Source organism: Tyto alba, unplaced genomic scaffold, assembly GCF_018691265.1.
Source record: "Tyto alba isolate M040663 unplaced genomic scaffold, T.alba_DEE_v4.0 Super-Scaffold_14, whole genome shotgun sequence".
Lineage (NCBI taxonomy): Eukaryota > Metazoa > Chordata > Aves > Strigiformes > Tytonidae > Tyto > Tyto alba.
The window spans coordinates 14,696,346-14,713,795 of record NW_024881276.1 but is presented as its reverse complement, the minus strand read 5'-3'; the positions used below and the strand labels follow the sequence as shown (position 1 = coordinate 14,713,795).

Sequence of the window (17,450 nt, the reverse complement as noted above, 5' to 3'; positions counted from 1 at the left end):
CCCTTTCTCAGTGTCTCCAAGACCACAGAGCTTGCTGCTAATGCATTAAAAGCAAAGAAATCAATCCGGAGGAGCTCAAGGGGTGGGTATTGCTCCAGCAGTGGCACCACTTGGCTTGCCCCAACCTCATCACCCCGACTCCCCATCCCTGTCCCTTGCTGCAATACTGAAGCGGTGAGCCCCATGGCCCCACACCAGCCTCGCAGCTGGGGAAACATAACCCCCTCCCCCCAACATCACAGCCCGGCGGGGACCACTAAGCATCCCCTCAGCCGACCGGGATCTCTGGGCACACCTTCCCTTCTTGCTGAGGAGCAGCAGTTTGCCTTGCAGAGCTGCCAACTGCCCGAGTGCCCGTGGAACCCCTGAGAAACCCTGACAGAGCCGCGTCCCCCCAGCTGACCCGCTGTTCAGACAAACCCCCAGTCCCAGCGAGGCCCCTGCTCAGGTTTGGCTCTCGGCATCTTCCCACGCCAAGTGGGACCATGCTCCTCACACCTTTAATTGCAGTTTAGGTTCAAAGCGGTGAGCGCGGCCGGACCGGTGTTTGTGGGATGGCCTGTCCCCCCCACCCCGTGCCGGGGGCAGGCTGGGGGGTCGGCGGGAAAGTAGCCCCGGGCTGGGCAAGGATTTCTTGGGTTTTGAAGTGCCAAGGAGCCTTTTGTCTTTACCGGCAAAGGCATCAGGGCATCCTCTCCCTTCATACAAATCGGCTGTGGTTAAGCCGCTGTGGTTTTCCCCTTTCACTGGAATAGCAGAAGCAGGCACTCCATGCTGATGCCCTTCTGGGTTTCCCTGCCCACCACACAAGTGGGCTTTTTTACTTCCCCCCACCCTCTTCTCAACAGCAGCAAAGGAACCCTGTGTCCTGCAGCTCCTTCAGCATGAGAAGTGCTAAAATCCAAAAGGCTATTTTCTGACAGTCATTTCTCTTCTTGTGCTCACTGCGTTTATCATTAGTAAAGGAGCGCTTTTTTTTTTTTTTTTCTCCCCCCCCCCCCCCCCCAAAGCATTAGTTTTCAAATGAAATTGTGGTTTTGTCAACCCTACTTGTATCATGAGTCCAGTACAGAACATTGCCTAAAGGGTTAATGCTGAATCTAGCTTTACACTGTGGGTTGTTGGTAGGGTTTGGGGGGGTTTGGGGTTTTTTTGGTGGAAAAGAAAAGCAAATAATTGTTATAGTGAGATAAATCACAGTCAAAACATACGTTAATGCGGCATCATGACAGTAACTCTTAAGGGAAACTAGAGGGCAGACTTCTAAAATACTTCAAGCTCTCTAAAGAGGCAGATAAGTACCTCATGGGCTTCCAAAAAAAAAAATAATCGTCAACTCCTAGGGGTTTTGCATGATTAACCAGCTAAATGCTTTCAAAATACTGTCCTGAGATGGTTCGGGAAGCCTGTTGTATAAAAATAAGAGCCGTTGCTGTGTGTCAGCAGCCAAGCAGCTCCTATTGTAAGTCTGCTAATTATTATACCCAATATAACCAATTTGCCATTTCCTTATCCCTCCCTTTGTCTTAAAGTTGTTGTGTCATGAATTGTTCCTTTACTGTGTAATAGAAATCACTTTGGACTGGAGGGGTTTTTTTTGTTATTACATGTGTGACTATTGCTTAGCATCTGCAAGGGACTTGGCTTCTGACCCATTCATTCATTGTGGGAGGTTTACAAAGATCCTTGCAGTGGCAGAGAAAAATGGAAAGTGAACCTTCGTGGTCAAATTACCAAAAAGGAAATTAAATTAATAGAAAATTTATTTGGATTTTTTTTTTTTTTTTGTAAACTTCTCATGATTAATTCTTCAAGTCTGGGGAAGATTGGGCGTGCAGTATAACTTCTGGGGCTTGGAGTTGTCAAAATGAATCTTGAAGGGCAGCATTAAAATGTTTGGCATCACACACCTGAATGAAGGCAGAGGTCAATGAAGCAGGAGAGTGAGACAAGGCAGAGGCTGTGGAACCAGTTGGATATGCCAATTTTATGTTACACTGCAGAGCTGGGTCCTGCCTGCAGTTGGACCACAGTGATGCAAGAATAACCATATTATTTAGATTTTTAAAATCAGAAAAGTTCTCCACTGATTTGAGATATTAACCGTCTCCAGCAGCTTCTGGTCATTAGCAGTATTGAGCAGGAATTAGGGTTTCCAAGTCTGACAGACGTGAAATTGTTGGCCCTTGGAAATCCCTGTCAAAGAGCTGCACCAGGCTCTTGGCAGGCTGCCGGGGAGCCAGCATGGGGACTGATAAGAAACTGCCCAGATCAGTCATGCTCAATGTTCCACGTTGCATCAGGAGAATTGCTGAAAGCAAGATGTTACCATAAAAAGTTACACTTTCAAAGCATAAACCTTTCCCAGTGGAGAAATGTTCCATCAGAAAATGTTGGACCAGTTTGATTCTTGGCATACACTAAGGTACAAAACCTCATTGCATTTTAAATAAATTTCAGCAGCCTCAGCCCGTGCCAACTCTCAAACAACAAATCAAGCAAACTTGTCTTTTTCTCCCATAATTATCCAACCTAATAATTCTCTTGTCATTTTCCCCTTTTGCTTCACTGAAGGAAGAAAGGTTATGTTTGCAGTACACGAAGATGTTGTTTGCTTCTAGTTTCATTGCCCAGGAATTTGAAATTCATAAACAGTCATGAGATACATATATATAGCTTTAATCCCAAATTATGTATGTACAAACGGCACCAAAATTCAATTACCTTCCGGACACACATGATTGGACTTTGTTTTATAAAACATTTTTTTGACATAGTCCTTTCTAAAACCAGCATGAAATGCACATTTTCTTCAGGGACAAATGAAAGACAACGTCTGCCTTGCCAGGGTTTGAACACACAGCTTTTGAAAGTCTAACAAGTTAACACCAAATGCTGAGACCTTTCCCCTAAAAAACATTGAAGTTGCATGAGAGATGGAGAGTATTTGCAATGAAAAATGAATGGCAGAGCTAGCATCCAGGAGGATATGTAGGTTCTGAAGAATAATGAAATAAAAACGTTCAGACAATGTTAAAGTCTGGTAGGAACTGAAAAATCAGGCAATATGGAAGCTAGAGGGGAGCTTTTCTGTGTTCGCTGGTGCAGATGAATTAACATACTGTGCAGCCTGCCTTATATTGTGTTACCTTGAAACTATGATTTATAACAATTTTCCCCTAACCATCTCTTATCTGCAAATTTATGTGTGGTTACAAAACTAATACAGTAATTCCGACTCATGTTTTGTACATACCAGTACATCTCTGAAGTAACTTACCTCACTTTAAGTACAGGGGAAAGAAAATTTGATACCTATATCTTAACTTTTGGATATGAATAATCACTGTTAGGCTATGTGTTCAGTCTTAACTGTTTAACTGATTCTTGTGTGAGGCATTTATCAACTTAATACCATTTCAATATGTGCTTTTTATCATTCAGTTCCTCAAATTCTCTTGAAGAGGAAAAAGCCATTGATTCCATAAATGTGAGTAGGCAACAAAGACCAATGGCACTTTAGAAATGCCATTCGTGAGGGCACGCACTTGTGGACTCCACAGGAATCAACAGTGTGCCAAATACTTAATTTAGTGCAGCCTTTGCCCCTGCAACTCTACCATCTCCTGCAAAATAAAAATTAAGAATCTTTTGCTTACAATTTTTTATTTTAAAAATACAAATAATATTTTTGACCCTTCCCAGTATGTGAAAACCATGCAGATACCAAGCAGTGTTTCTTACTACTGGGCATGTGTCTCTGGAGAAAATGCAGGCGTATCAGGAGTGTTAAGTGGCAGCCAGTATGACAATAACAAAAGACATGAGCATTCAAGTGTGAAATCAGAGAATGTTTCCAGCAGCAGCATTTTGCTGTGTGACATGTTGCATTCAGATTTGTGAGAAAGTTTTCTACACAATTTAGAGTAAAACTTTAATAATAGATAGGAGAGCTAGCACCAAATGAAGTGCCAGTGTACAGTGTCCAAGGCAAGTGCCTTCCTCCAGAATATCTTCCGTGTAGTCAAACAACTTACTTGAAAATCATTGTTCATCATTTACTTATGTAGCACAGTTATGCATTTTAGAGTTCATATGTCATGAAACAGTATGATCTTGAGGGTGATAGACCACTCCTACAAAGTCTTTTATTGCAGTGTTTGAGGGACTACAATAAGACTGCTGAAAGGATTCAACCTGAAGAGTCTCTACCCTACCATAAAAGTGTCAGGAAAAACAAAGTCACCTTTCTCCAAATTTCAGCCTCCCAACATCAACTGTTTTTCTAGAAAAACAAAAGTGAGCGGCCTGAATTTTCACAGAAAAGCACAGAACATCTGGGGATTTTCAATTTCCTAAGAAAGAATCAAAAATTTTAAACTAAATCAGGTGCTTCTTGCGAGAAGCTTTGTTTTGTCAGATTTCCAGCTTCCTGCCCATCTCAAATAACAAATGCCATTTCTAAGCACTCCTAACACCCACTGTTCAGCAACTTTAGACCCCTGACACTGCTTACAGGTCTGGTGCAGACAGACCATTGAGATTGCTGCAAAACGTTTTATATTGTATAGGATTTACAAGGCTGCGAGAGGCCGCACCGAATGTCGTCCTTTGCTGCTGGGCACAGCTGCTGGTAGTGGTTGGCCCACGCAGGGGTCTGTAGGTTGCTCTGAGCTGAGTGCCTGGCCAAGGCAAGGCTGGTGGGATGAAGCTTCCAACCCGAGGGAATGGGATTGCCGTGACAGCCGGCAGCGAGGTTTTGGGAAGTGCAAAATGCCTTTGGCTCCCCTGCTTGTGCCGCCTTCCATGGGACACGAGGGTTTGACTTTTTGGAGCTGTAGTGCTTGTGGTGTGTTAGCTCATGAACCAACCCGGAGGTTGTGGGCCCCACACTCATAAGTCACTTTTGAAACAATCCAGGAATTCTGGTTTTTTAGCTTTATAATAGTTTGACTGTGTTTAATCCAGGTTACACAACACAATACCTGTCATTGTATTCTTGCCCCTTGTTCTTTAGCCGCAGACACCTGTGAGGCATTCCACCCCCCCTGCCCAGAGTTACCTCTGTGATGGGCTACCAAGAGCTGACTGTAGGGAGTCTCTGTGGCAAAAAGCACTCACCACCATATACATTTTCTCCTAGCTGGAAACCTGGCTTTCAGAGACACATCCTGGTTGAGAAACCCCGGTCATGCAATTAACTCTCAGCAGGTGCATTTCATATTGCATCAATGAGTGCCTCCTTACAGAGCCTTCATCACTTTCAGTACAACAAAGATGTCCGGCTGTTTCAAATGTCACAGGTTTTTTGGACTTTTTCTTTTAGTAGTTGACTTTTATTCTGCTTTTTTTTTCTGTACTGAATATCTTATGAATCATTATTTTATTTCTAGTAGTGCTTAGCCTGGCCTCTCCTACCCATATCTTTGTCTTGTAGACATCACAGTTACCAGTCTGATATTTTTTATCATAAGGGGACTTAGCAGCATCTTTTCATTTTCACAGTGCACCACCACACAGGTGCATTTCTACTGGCTATTTTCCACCCTGTTCCTGAAAACTGCTAAGTGGTTTTGGTTATTGTTGGAGAAATCAATAAGATTTGTAGCACCTCAAAGGAGGTAATAAGCACTTTGCAGGATCAGATCCTAGGCCTTGGCTTCCTTACTGATGAATTTGCTACGACAATAATTCCTGAGTTTCATCATCTCTGTTAGTCTTTGTCTTGAGAATCTGAGTTGCTGCTATGGGGAATGAAAATGAAATAAAAATAAACTGTCCTGGAAATCCCTTTCTAATGTCAGTGCCATAAATTTTTTACTACTTCAGCTCTTTAAGTCATCTGGTGTCATTAACAGACTATTTGGGTGTACTCGCTAATATGATCAAGATGATACCTTAAAAAGAGAACCAAGCCCTTGAGTGATGCCTACACTGGGAATCAAATGCTTTTTAAAGCAGAGGTAGTATAGGTGAATGAGAATAGCTTAACGTGAATTCAAAGAACAATTTTTCTCCTATATTATTTGATAATTACAAAGAATAGCAATTATAGGCACACACCTGCATGAACTTAGCAGGGCTTAGTAAAGTGCCATAGAAGAAAAAGATTTTTTCCCTTCAGAGGGCAGTAATTTAAAAGGTAGTAAGTACTGCAGCATAATTCCCACTAACAGAGGTAGAAATGACCTCATATACGCCCAAAGCAATTGAAGATGGGTCTGCAAAACTTTTTTATAGGGACAACACTATAAGTTTTGAAAAGTTGGAGGGAAAACGTTAATGAAAAGCAGAAAATTGACATGAAAGCTTGAATTTAATGTGAAGTAAATATATGTTGCAGCCACTGTGCTTTAAGATATATAAACTATGGAGAAAAACCATTAAGGGTAGCTCCAGAAAACATCGCAGGAGCAGTAGCAACAGCAATAACAGAAACATATCAGAGTTTATGTAGGGGTTTTTTTTTGCAATACTATTGTGCAGTGTTATGCATAATCAGTCCTTAAAAATTCAGTCTCTTTATGAACTGCTCAGATATTATGAACTTCAAAATATGCTTTCCCAGCATTAAGAAACTCTTGATTTTTATCGCTATAAACAATATACTTACGCCAGCATCTGTAGTGAATCCATAAGCTAAAAAATGTGCTCATTAAGATGTTACTTCATCTAAATGATAACTAGCAGCCCATCGCATATTGTTTTAGGCAGCTTTCTGATCTCAGCCAAGAGATGCCCAAACAAAAGAAAAAAAAATTACTGATAAGAAGTTCAGAACACATTTCCATGCTCTGAGAGTGTAACATTTGTAACATGTTACAAATCCTAAAGCTTTTGTATTAGTACAAGTCAGGAAGTAGAGACATTTATTATGGGAAGAAGTTACTTCTTTTTCACTGGAAATGCAGAAATCTGAGGGATTTTTTTCACTTTTGAAACTGCTACTAGTTGTAATGCCTTGGACTGTAAGGAACCACATATGCTAACATTTGAGTTACCTACATCTGGGTTCCACTTACCAAGAAAAAAAAAAAAAGGCAGTATATCTTGTTAAGTATAGTGGCTTTATGGACATTAGGTATTTTCAGACAACAAAAATTCTGAAGGTTCCCACAGGTTTTCAAATGTTGGACCCTGCCCTGCAGAACGTATCTTGGGCTCTCTGAGAGCTGCCACCTCTGCTTGGAGCTCTGGTCCATGGCAGGAAAGGAGGTTTGAGGGAAGAAAAAAAAAATCTAACTTGAGAAAAACTTCAAGATGTTATACATTGAGTGAGCCAGCTGCACTGTTGTCTTCTCAAGATGAGAAAATGCGTGCAGCTGGATAAGTGAAGAACAAGACTTTTCCCTGAAAAATTTACAATAGAACTTTTCGTGTTGGATAACAGCTGTCCTAGAGACCAGCTGAACCATCCAAATCATTGGATTTTACTGTTGTTACGTGGTTAATCCATTGAAAACTAATGGGAACTATTGGTCCTTCAGGGAAATGATAGATTTTTGTGTTTACACAATACTTAGTCACTTGCTTTAGAAAGTTTAATAATAAAAATGTATAGAATGTAAAGAAGCCAGGCTGCTGCTTCAGCTGGCTTCAACCAGGAATCCATGCACAAACCCCACCATGAACAATATGCACATGTATGATTTGTTCATGTGTTCTCTTGTTCTTGCTTATTGATCCTCTGGGAACCACTTGCATAGATTAGCTGCTGTGCCCAAGTAATTGCAATCTCCAGATAACTAGGGGAACAACCTAGCAACCATGCACAGTTTAATACTCCTGCACTGAGCCAAAAATCCTCCAAAGATCTTCAGCCACATACTGATATCTAAACTGTTTTTTTTTTCCACTTAAACTGTTATGGCAGTCGTTAGGACAGAGCAACATCATTCTTAATTGTGTTATGTTGGCTAAGTATCCAATTTATACCTTTCAAAAATGCCACAGATTTGTTCCTTATTTGGCAGGAGATCAATCTGCTGCCATAACATACTGATCTGAAAGACCTCCATTCGACAGCTGTCACTTCAGAGCCACTGGGCTAAATTGTCTCTCTTTTGCAAGTTCCTTTGCTGACAAAGCTTTGTGTCAGTGTAGATAACAAGAAATTTTGACAACAGTATCACATGAAAAATGTTTTCACTTGACTATTTTTTCGTCTTAAATAAAGAAGTCTATTATGGTTGATGAGACGTGCTGTTACACCGTATGCAACTGCAGCTCCCTTGTGCGCGCACTGCCGAACCACAGGCAGTGGAAAGGGTCATAACTGCCCTTAGTTCCCCAGGTCATACTGTCTGAAGACGTGAATTAATTTGAGGAACAGCATATGTATGAGAAAGTGAGCATATGGCTTTCAATAATCTTTTCATGGTGAATATAAACAAAATTCAGGATCACAAAGATTATTTTTGTATTTCAGAGGAAAAGACATATTTTTGTGTAAGATTCTTTGTTGGACCAATCTAAAGGATAAAAGTTCTGACCATTTTTGTTTTGAAACCCTGTGTGTATGTTTATGCACAACCTGAATTGCTATTTTTAGCTGCTTCCCCACATATTTCAAATGACTTTAGGTAAAGTGCAAAAACAAAACAAAAGATAGATTATTTAATCTTTCCACGATTTCACAGCATCACAGAATGGCTGAGGTTGGAAGGGACCTCTGCAGGTGGTCTGGTCCAACCCCTCTGCTCAAGTAGGGCCACCTAGAGCAGGCTGCCAAGGACCGTGCCCAGAAAATATAAATGAAAGCAAATATATTTTAAAAGATATACGAGAGATGCTCAGATACATGACAGTTGTTATTATAATCCTGGTAAAAGCATAATAAATGTGTTGAAATAATTTGCAAAAAGCATGCAAGAAAACATAGTGTAATTAAAAGTTTGCTTTTTCATTTAGTCAACCAGCTACCACTGGGAGGGAGTCAAAGGATGAACTCCCCTTTGCAACCTAAACCCTCTCTTCGACATCCCATCACAATGTTAATATGTTAACCTGGACCACAGTTGACTTCCTACTGTTTCTTCTGCCATTTGTGTGGACAGTGATTCCGATATGAAATAAATATTAAAGTAGTTACATAGGAGAAGATTATTTTAGCAAGTAATGCCCACTGAAGTGAAGTGAGGACAGATGGATTGATGCAGATCCCTTGACACTTCAAGTTACTGTCTCAGAAAGGAGGAGGCTTTTACCAGATGTGTAGGAAAATTAGGGAGTCAAAGGAGATAGTCCAGCTTTATTTCACATTCCCAATTCACTAGAGCAATCAAAGCAGACATGTTCCTGGATTTACCCTTTTCCCAAGTTTTTTCTTCTGAAGATCATTGTGTTTGTAATTCTAGGCTAATTCTGCTCCGGACTTACAAATGTTCATGAACTCTGTCCCCTTCTTACCTTACAGAAACCAATACCCTTTTCTTATTTGCTAGGAATGGCCAGATGTCATTTAAAAGTTGTGGGAACAAAACTCTTACCTGGGTCGCCTAACTCCATAGGAAGTTTTTACCTTAATTTCCTACTAGCATTTTGAAGAAGCATTTTTTGACTTTTTGATCAATTTTTTTCCAGTCCGTATAAAACTTTCTCCAAGTAGCCATACTTGTTGTCCATGTGCAATGCTCACAGTATGTAATGAATGCTTTCAGTTGATCATAACCTTTAGAGTTTGTATTGTTTAAATCATGCTTTACAGCTTGGTTAAACAGTATTGTAAAGAAAAGACACAGTTCCCCAACTGTAACCCCCCTGTCTGCTCCCAAATAGAGGGCTTCTTGCTGCCTTTTTTTTCTTAAATGTTGCATGTATGACTGTGATAGTGGTGAGTAAGAGATCTATAAATGGGTTCTGGTGAGGAGTAAACATCATGTGGTCGTTCACTTTGGAAGCTTGTTGAGTGGGAGGCATTTACTGAACCTTGGGTGTCCTTGCTATAATCACTGATTTTCTATGAAGTGCTAATAGGATATGTCTGTTTTCTCCTTTGTAAAGTTGTTGCTTATAAAACAGGCTGCCTTAACAGAATCTTAGGGTTAAATATATAAGGCTGGAAACTGTTCAAATAAAGAGAAATTTTATTTAGTCCTCAGGTGATTCATGCATGGTCTTTAATTATATAATATTAGCCCTGAATGTGGTCATTTTTTTGCATATATGGAGATACAGCTAAAATCTGGATTCATGTTTTGTCTTCTTTTGGTTAACATGTTGCGTAAGAACAGAAAATACTGACAGCTGGAATTACTGAAGCCTTTTTTTAGAGTAGATCTTTTATCTGCTTGCTGTTAACCAGTTTGAGCATATTTTCAGGAAATAAAAGCGAGATGTAACACTAAAAACTGTAATTTTGAAGAAGAAAAAAAAAGTGAGATTTTGCAATTCATTGATTTATTTAGATTTGTTTTTGAAGTTGCATCTATGTTGATTAGCACATCAATTAAATAATTTCTTGTATAAAAATAATATTTACTTTTTCCCATGGTTAGAAAACTCGGGGACGCAGTCTTTTTTGTCCAAGAAACTAACACTAGCATCATCTTGACTGCAATCACAACCTTGCAGATTTTCAGACAGGGAATGGAGAAAGTCTTGAGGGCTGAAAAACCCTCTAATTCCATGATTCAAAAAAGCTCCTAAGCATGTGCTTATGTCCATCCTGAATCAGAATAACATTTAAGCTTTGCTGTCAAGTACATCCTTTTCTGTTGTCTTTTAAATGGCAGTGTTGTTCAGTATAATAAGGTTGATTGGAGTGGCAAGGGAGGCTCTGGTAGATAAACTGCAGCAGCTGAGAGAATAACCAGGGAACGTAACTGTGAGGATTATTAATGTACCGTAAGCAACCTATTTTTGAGTTTACAGAGTCCCATTGATCTCTGGAGGAGTTTGAGCTCTAAAAATAATGTGCCTTTGGGAGCTGGGAGAAAGAGAATTGGAGCCGGCTGGAGGGAGGTCTGAGTGGATTGGAGCATCGCAGGGAGATAATAGAGGGTCCACTGACTGCGAAGGGAGTTCAGGTAGCAATTAAAAGCAACCGGAGAGCAGAGAATACACAGGAGAGAAAGATAATATTATTAGCAGATGTTAAAATAGCACTGCTTGTAAACAGCGTGCTTTAGACAAAATTTGAGAACAGTGGGCTTGATTTTCCTCAGCAACTGAGCACTGAGGTAAGGTTTATCATCATGGCAATTTGGTTGCTCTTGCATTTGGATAGCAAGTGGCAGGGTTCTTGGGTGCTGTAGTTTTTGGGATTTTTTTTGCTCCTCCTGCTAATGAATTAGTCTTGTAGGTGCATGACCTCCTAGAAGTCTGGGTTTCCTTTGATTAGAGCTTCTATGTCTCAGTTGTGACTGGGAGAACTGGATACAGCAGATCTTTTGGTGGGTCCACTGCCTAGTGAGAGTCCTGTGCCATGGGAGGGAGAAGAGGAGCAGTGCTTGCTCAGGTGGGTGGGGTATGATGCCAGATGGGACTTTTCAGCCTTGAGGTCATAAAGGTGATATTAATATTGATTTAAGTGGGAGCTGGGTGTCAAAGGTCTGGGATCTATGAGGAAATAAAGGGAGGCCAAAGGCCAAAAATAATCCCAGCAGCCAGATTACTTGGATTATTAGCAACACAGTAATACAGTATATAACACCTTGTTGCTTTAGTTTGTAAACTCACTGACAGCTCCACAGCAAAGCAGGGGCAAGCAGGGACCTTGCATCTATCACACAAATCCATCCTGACCCTCATGAGTGAAGGACAGCTTCCCTTGGGACAAACAGAAACCCTTCCCAGAGTGGCTGAGGCTTGAGAGCACCTCTGGAGACTGTCCAGTCCAACTCCCTGCTCAGGACAGGGTCATTGCTCAGGGCCATGTCCAGTCAACTTTTGAGTATCTCCAAGGATGGAGACTCCACAACCTCTCTGGGCAACCTGTGCCAATGTTTACTTGACAGCAAAAGAAGTTTTGTTTCCTGTTTAGATGAAATTCCCTGTATTTCAATTTTTGTCTGTTGTCTCCTGTCCCTGTGGTGTCACTGGGCACCACTGAGGAAAGTCTGGCTCCATTTCTTCTATATATCTTACCACCAAGATCCCTGGGGGCTTGGTGTGCGCAGCACAGGACAGCTGGTTTTAGGAGCTCCGGAAATAAGGAAAGGCTAAAATATGTGGAGAAGACAAACGTGGAGCTCCCACGCAGGGTAGATGTCTTCTCCAGGATGACACCTGGAGGAAACACAGTCTTGCCATCTAAGATGCCAAATCTGCTAGGAAAGTATAAAATATTATCATGTAATCCTAAAACCTAGAATGCTAAATTACAGCTGTCCTTCATGCCATAAGCCAGCCCACGATGCATTTGGAGGCAGAATCTGATGTTGGGCTCTTTCAGCAGAAGGATCAGGGAACACCTATGGCACCAAGGACCACATTATGCCCTGCTGTGCCTGCTGTGCTTCTGCACACTGCCTCTCCCGATCCTGGGCTTGAGTGCTCCAATTTAATCACAGCCAGCAGTGTTTTATCCACCCACCGCTGGAAAACAGTCACCTTGTGATACCCAAGAACAGGCGCAGAACAGTTTGAAAGAGAAAGGAGCATACTCGACTGAAACACACAGAGAGCATGTGTAGGCAGGCCGTAATTATGTAGGACAGGATTACACATGCGTGCGTATCCTGGGGAGCCATCAAATACAGCCTTAAAGTTGGATTTTGTTTTTGAGATTAGAAAGATAAGTACCTAAAATTGCCTGATTGGAAGGAAATTTCAGCTGAAATGGAACAGTACATTGCCTTACTGAATCAGGCTACGAGATGATTACGTTGTTTGATTGCTAATGGCCACCGAGCATGTTAGCAGCAGTTTCATGACCTCTTTCCTGTGGGCAGTGACACCCCCTCACTTTTTTTCAAGCCAAGTTAATTAACTTTTGACTTCTTTATTCAAAAGTCACCAACACTTTCAAGCAGTTAGTGTAAGCCATGCAGGGTTTCTCTTAATAGCACCTCTTTCTCCAGGAAAGTGCTTTTTCTGAAAGCTAAGCAATTCCAGCTTTTTGAATGCCCCTCCAATATTTGTCCAAATGCGTACAGCCTACACACATTCAGGAGCACAGCAAAAACTCACTTCGTGCAACATTGTCGCGGATGAAAGTATTAGCATGGTGATGATTTAACAACAAATCAAAATGTATTAATAACTAATAGTACTTGATCATTAACCAGTTTAAATACATACAAAATAATTCAGGAAAATGTTGTAATTAAAATAGTGACTTATCTACAGATTCTAAGATGACAAGATTCACTCTAACTTACTAAATGGTATCTTAAATCACTACATATATATATATGTGAACGCATACACAAAGACAAAAACATGCAAATACACAGACACACATGACAAAGTATTTGGATCCAATAAAATAAATTATATACCCACACACCAATAGGCAGAGAAAGAGTAAGAGGAGCTAGCTCAAAGTAAAAGTTCCCTCCTCGAGTTTAGAGCAAATCCTCACAATGCCTTGGCATTCCTCAACAGGCAATAATTGAGACTCCAGTGGGTTGACTTGGCCCTGGCCTTTCGTCAGCTCTGACAGCAGAAAACACCTTAAGGTTTTTGATACCTGAGGGGCGTCCCAGCTCAGGGGAGTTGCTGGTCACAGGCCCGCTGCAATCCAGGAGAGCTCAAAGGGTCTCACTTGGGGTCCCAATTTATAGGGTCCAAGATAACTGACTTTTGTCATTTGTTTTTGCTCAGGCCCAGCCTGAACAATGAACTACCCAGGTACCTTCCAGCAGTTGCACAAGAATTTGATGAAGGTGTAACTGTTACTGTTCTCATTTGATCACATCACCAGTACAGGTGTGCCAGACCGTTAGGAGATGATGGACTGTGATACCCATTTCCGGGGGAGGGGCAGGAGCCAGGCTCGTTAACGTGCTGATTCACTGCCCTTAGCAGTCCTTATCTCCCCAGGTGGACATACCTCCCCGGGGAGATGGGTGGAATCACACTTTGCACCAAGCTGCCCAGGGGGCGAGGATTGCACCACCACAAACATCTTGTGAAGTGTAGAAGGATGTAATTTTTTTCTGTCCCCTGTGGATTTTTCTCTACTTTCTAAGCATTTGTTAAAGGTTCATGAATTCAATAAAGTTTACCAAAAGTAGAGATGTTCTTCCACATCAAATACTTACACCTTGGCTATGCTGAGAAAGTTAGTGTCTTGAACTTCTCGAAGTTAATTACAAAACCTGTTTTCGTAAGTATTGAGCTCTCTGGGCAGAACAGAGAAAGCAAAAGAAAAGGATAATCAAAAGAGCTGGAAAAAAAAATACATATACACATATACGTATATACCAGCAAATAGTGTTTACTGGTAAGATTAGATACTGTTTTGATCTTCATCCAGTTGAGGCATCCCTACTCCCTGCAGCAGGGCCGTGCTGCTGTGCCACAGGGCAGGGTTTGCAGTGCCGGGGCCGGCCCGCCCACGGGTCCCAGGGTCCGCTGAGGACTGGACCCAGTTTGCGGGGGGCAGGGGCAGCCCAGGAGCCCCCCGCGCCCTGCCTCCGAAACTCAAGGCTTTAGAGCTCTTAACAGAATCGAAGTTTCATCAGACAGAGGTTTTGGAGCGTGGGGGGGGAAAGGGAGTGGATCAAAAAGTTTTCTTTCACACCCACTCTATTCCCTGAGCTTGGGTGCAAACAAGTACACCCAGTGAAAGCAAAATTGCAGGTCTGGGGAATATACTCCCCCCAGCAATTTACAGGTACTTTACTGCATGCTCTCAAAATCCCTGCAAGTGCAGTGATAAATGATTAACTTCTGGTCTTGCATTTGCCACACAGGTCTGAAAAGAGGAACTGAATGGATTCCAACGAATGGAGAAAATTTGAAATATTTTATATATTTGTACGAAGTCTATGAACTTCCTAACTCTGCAATACTCCATAGGAAGCATCTTCTTTGTACATTTATATCAATACTGTCATGTTGTCTACTTTGTTTAACATAGGAAAATGATGCTGAAATAAAACAGAACACAGCAACTAACAATTAATGTATTATATATTCAGGAATGAATTTGACCTGAGAATGGGGAATAGTGTGATTCAAAGTTTGAGCAAAAATAGAGTAAATACTTTTATAAAAAATAAGTTCGTTATTTGCAATTAATTTGATTTCTTTCCTTTTGAAAAAAAATCAATATGGACAAAATAGTTTTAAAATTATTTGACAAAATGAAGAATAAATGAGGAATGTAACATCTAATTTCCTGTTGTGTACTCCTGGTTATAGAACAGGAATTGTGTATCATGTGTAATAAAGGAAATTAAAATATTAAAAGGGATTGTCTTTCTGATGAGTTTAGCTAAATTTTTCTTTTGCTGTAGAACCAAAATATTTATTTCTCTTGGGAATCTAAAATGCACTCGTGTTCTGATATTTATGCATCACCTTTACTTTATACAATGAAAATACAAAATGTGAGCTAGTTGTCATAAAATCTGCAACCTTTATTCAAAGAAACAGGTCATCCAGCTTTGATGGAACATGATCCTGAATATAGGTTGAAGGAGCACTATCTTCAAAAGCCCACATAAAAAGGGGACATTGAAATACTGATGCTGAGCAAAATTCATGTATTACCACAGCAACCCTTACATAGAGTGATTAATCCCTGACACTTGTTTTATATGGATTGTACATAAATGAAGACTGTTTGATGCATATTTTATTTTTGGAAATGAGATCTTATTGTTAGAGAAATTTAACAGACTCTGTCTCTTTGGTCTCTCTTGTGTTATTTACTGTGAAGGGATAAGAAGAGTTTTTTGTAATAATATTCTTCTACTGTTGATTGAAACTATTCTACATGCACTGAAACTTTCTGCCTGGCTCTTGTCTATTCAATTAAAATAAAGATAATTATTCTGGTTAGAAAACAGACTTCAAGTTGAATATTACTAACAACGACATCCGTTTAATTCTTGTTTGCTCCATCAGAAAACACAAAACCTAACTGGCAATATTTTTGCATTTTAAGTTATTACATATATTTGCATTGCTTTGTACAGGAAATTAGAAAGGAGCTCGACTTGCTGCAGATCAATTAAAAGGGCATTCTTGTATTTTGTACTTTCAGTATGCAGTACCAACATTGCTTACTATCCTGATCCATCCTTACATGCTCATGGATGATTTCCCTTAATGCATTCCTTGGAAGCAAACATCCCCAAAAGACACGTTGAAATGGAAGTGTCAAGAGACAGAATGCATCAGGATGACCTTTCATTTACATACCGATATGATTAACATCTCTATTCAATCGAAAAATGAACAATTTTCCCTAACACTGAATTATCAGTCCCTGATATTGGACTGCATCGTTCCTCCAAGTATGGAAGTGATAAAAAGAGGACAAAACACACAATCCCTCAAGCTAAAAGCATGTTGAAGGTGAGATGAGTCAGGACCTCTGCTTTTATTATTCTTTACTCACTTTAAAAACACTCATTTCAGAGAACTGCAGAAAGGTAAAGCCACATTTTTCCCCTCCTTTCACAGTTAGGAAACAGCATAGTGGAAATTCCAGGGGATGGGGAGAGTGGGACCACGTTACAGTCAGCATGTCTGAATATGTAAGTGAATGAAAAAAACCCATCCCTGACACAGACACATGCTTCTTTTGCCAGATTTCAACTCCTTGCTACGAAGTGGAGGAGTGCCATCAGTGGCCATTGAAACAGCTTAATGGTGGAGAGGGGCTAGGCAGAGGCAAAGAATATTTCTTTTCTCAGCTTCCTCTTTATTTTAAACAAAATTACAAAATATATATAATTTTAAACCATCTCGAGGCTGACAGCTATGGGGCATGGGATCAGTGAGGTCCCTGAGTGAGATCTTAGCACTACATGGAATCTTTATTGCAGCATAAAATTAACAGCTTTGTACAAGAAAAAAAGGAGGCTATCTATGAAGTTTCTCTGTCTCACCTACCAAACTGTTAATTGCTGGTCTGAACCATCATGTGCTAGTGATGTTACTTTTCATCTAGATTTTATGACTGGAGGGCTTACACAGACCAGAGAAAGATGCCCCAAGCTACTCTGCAGTCTCTTACTTCTGGCATGGAAAATTTTGCCCTGCAAATGTTACATTTTGGCACAAATTTAGGGAAGGATTGAGGTCTTACAATGAAAGATGAGCACAAAAATACGTAGTAAGAGAGCATGTTAAAATCATACCTACTTCACGTGGTTACATGCCAGCCTTTGTCTGTATGAGCCAAACTCGCTACCAGCTATATATTAATACCTCACTAAGGAGATGATACATGACCACCCCCACTAGGCAGTGAAGTCAGAGGAATAGTTTCAAAAAATAAATAGTTATCATAACTGAACCGCAGAGAGATAAATTCCCCTTCACCCCAT

The 17,450-nt window shown here is 40.7% G+C and overlaps 1 protein-coding gene across 5 annotated transcripts in view; it reads left to right on the top strand.

Moving 5' to 3' along the window:
• SMPX (small muscle protein X-linked) overlaps nt 1-15,176 on the top strand; it is a 93,993-nt gene extending 78,817 nt beyond the window's left edge. For all 5 annotated transcript variants that reach the window (XM_033010054.2, XM_042788576.1, XM_033010057.2 and 2 more), the window contains one exon: nt 14,862-15,176. The gene's annotated coding sequence lies outside the window, so the exon portion shown is untranslated. The remainder of the gene's footprint in view (nt 1-14,861) is intronic.
• The last annotated feature ends 2,274 nt before the right edge of the window (nt 15,177-17,450 follow it).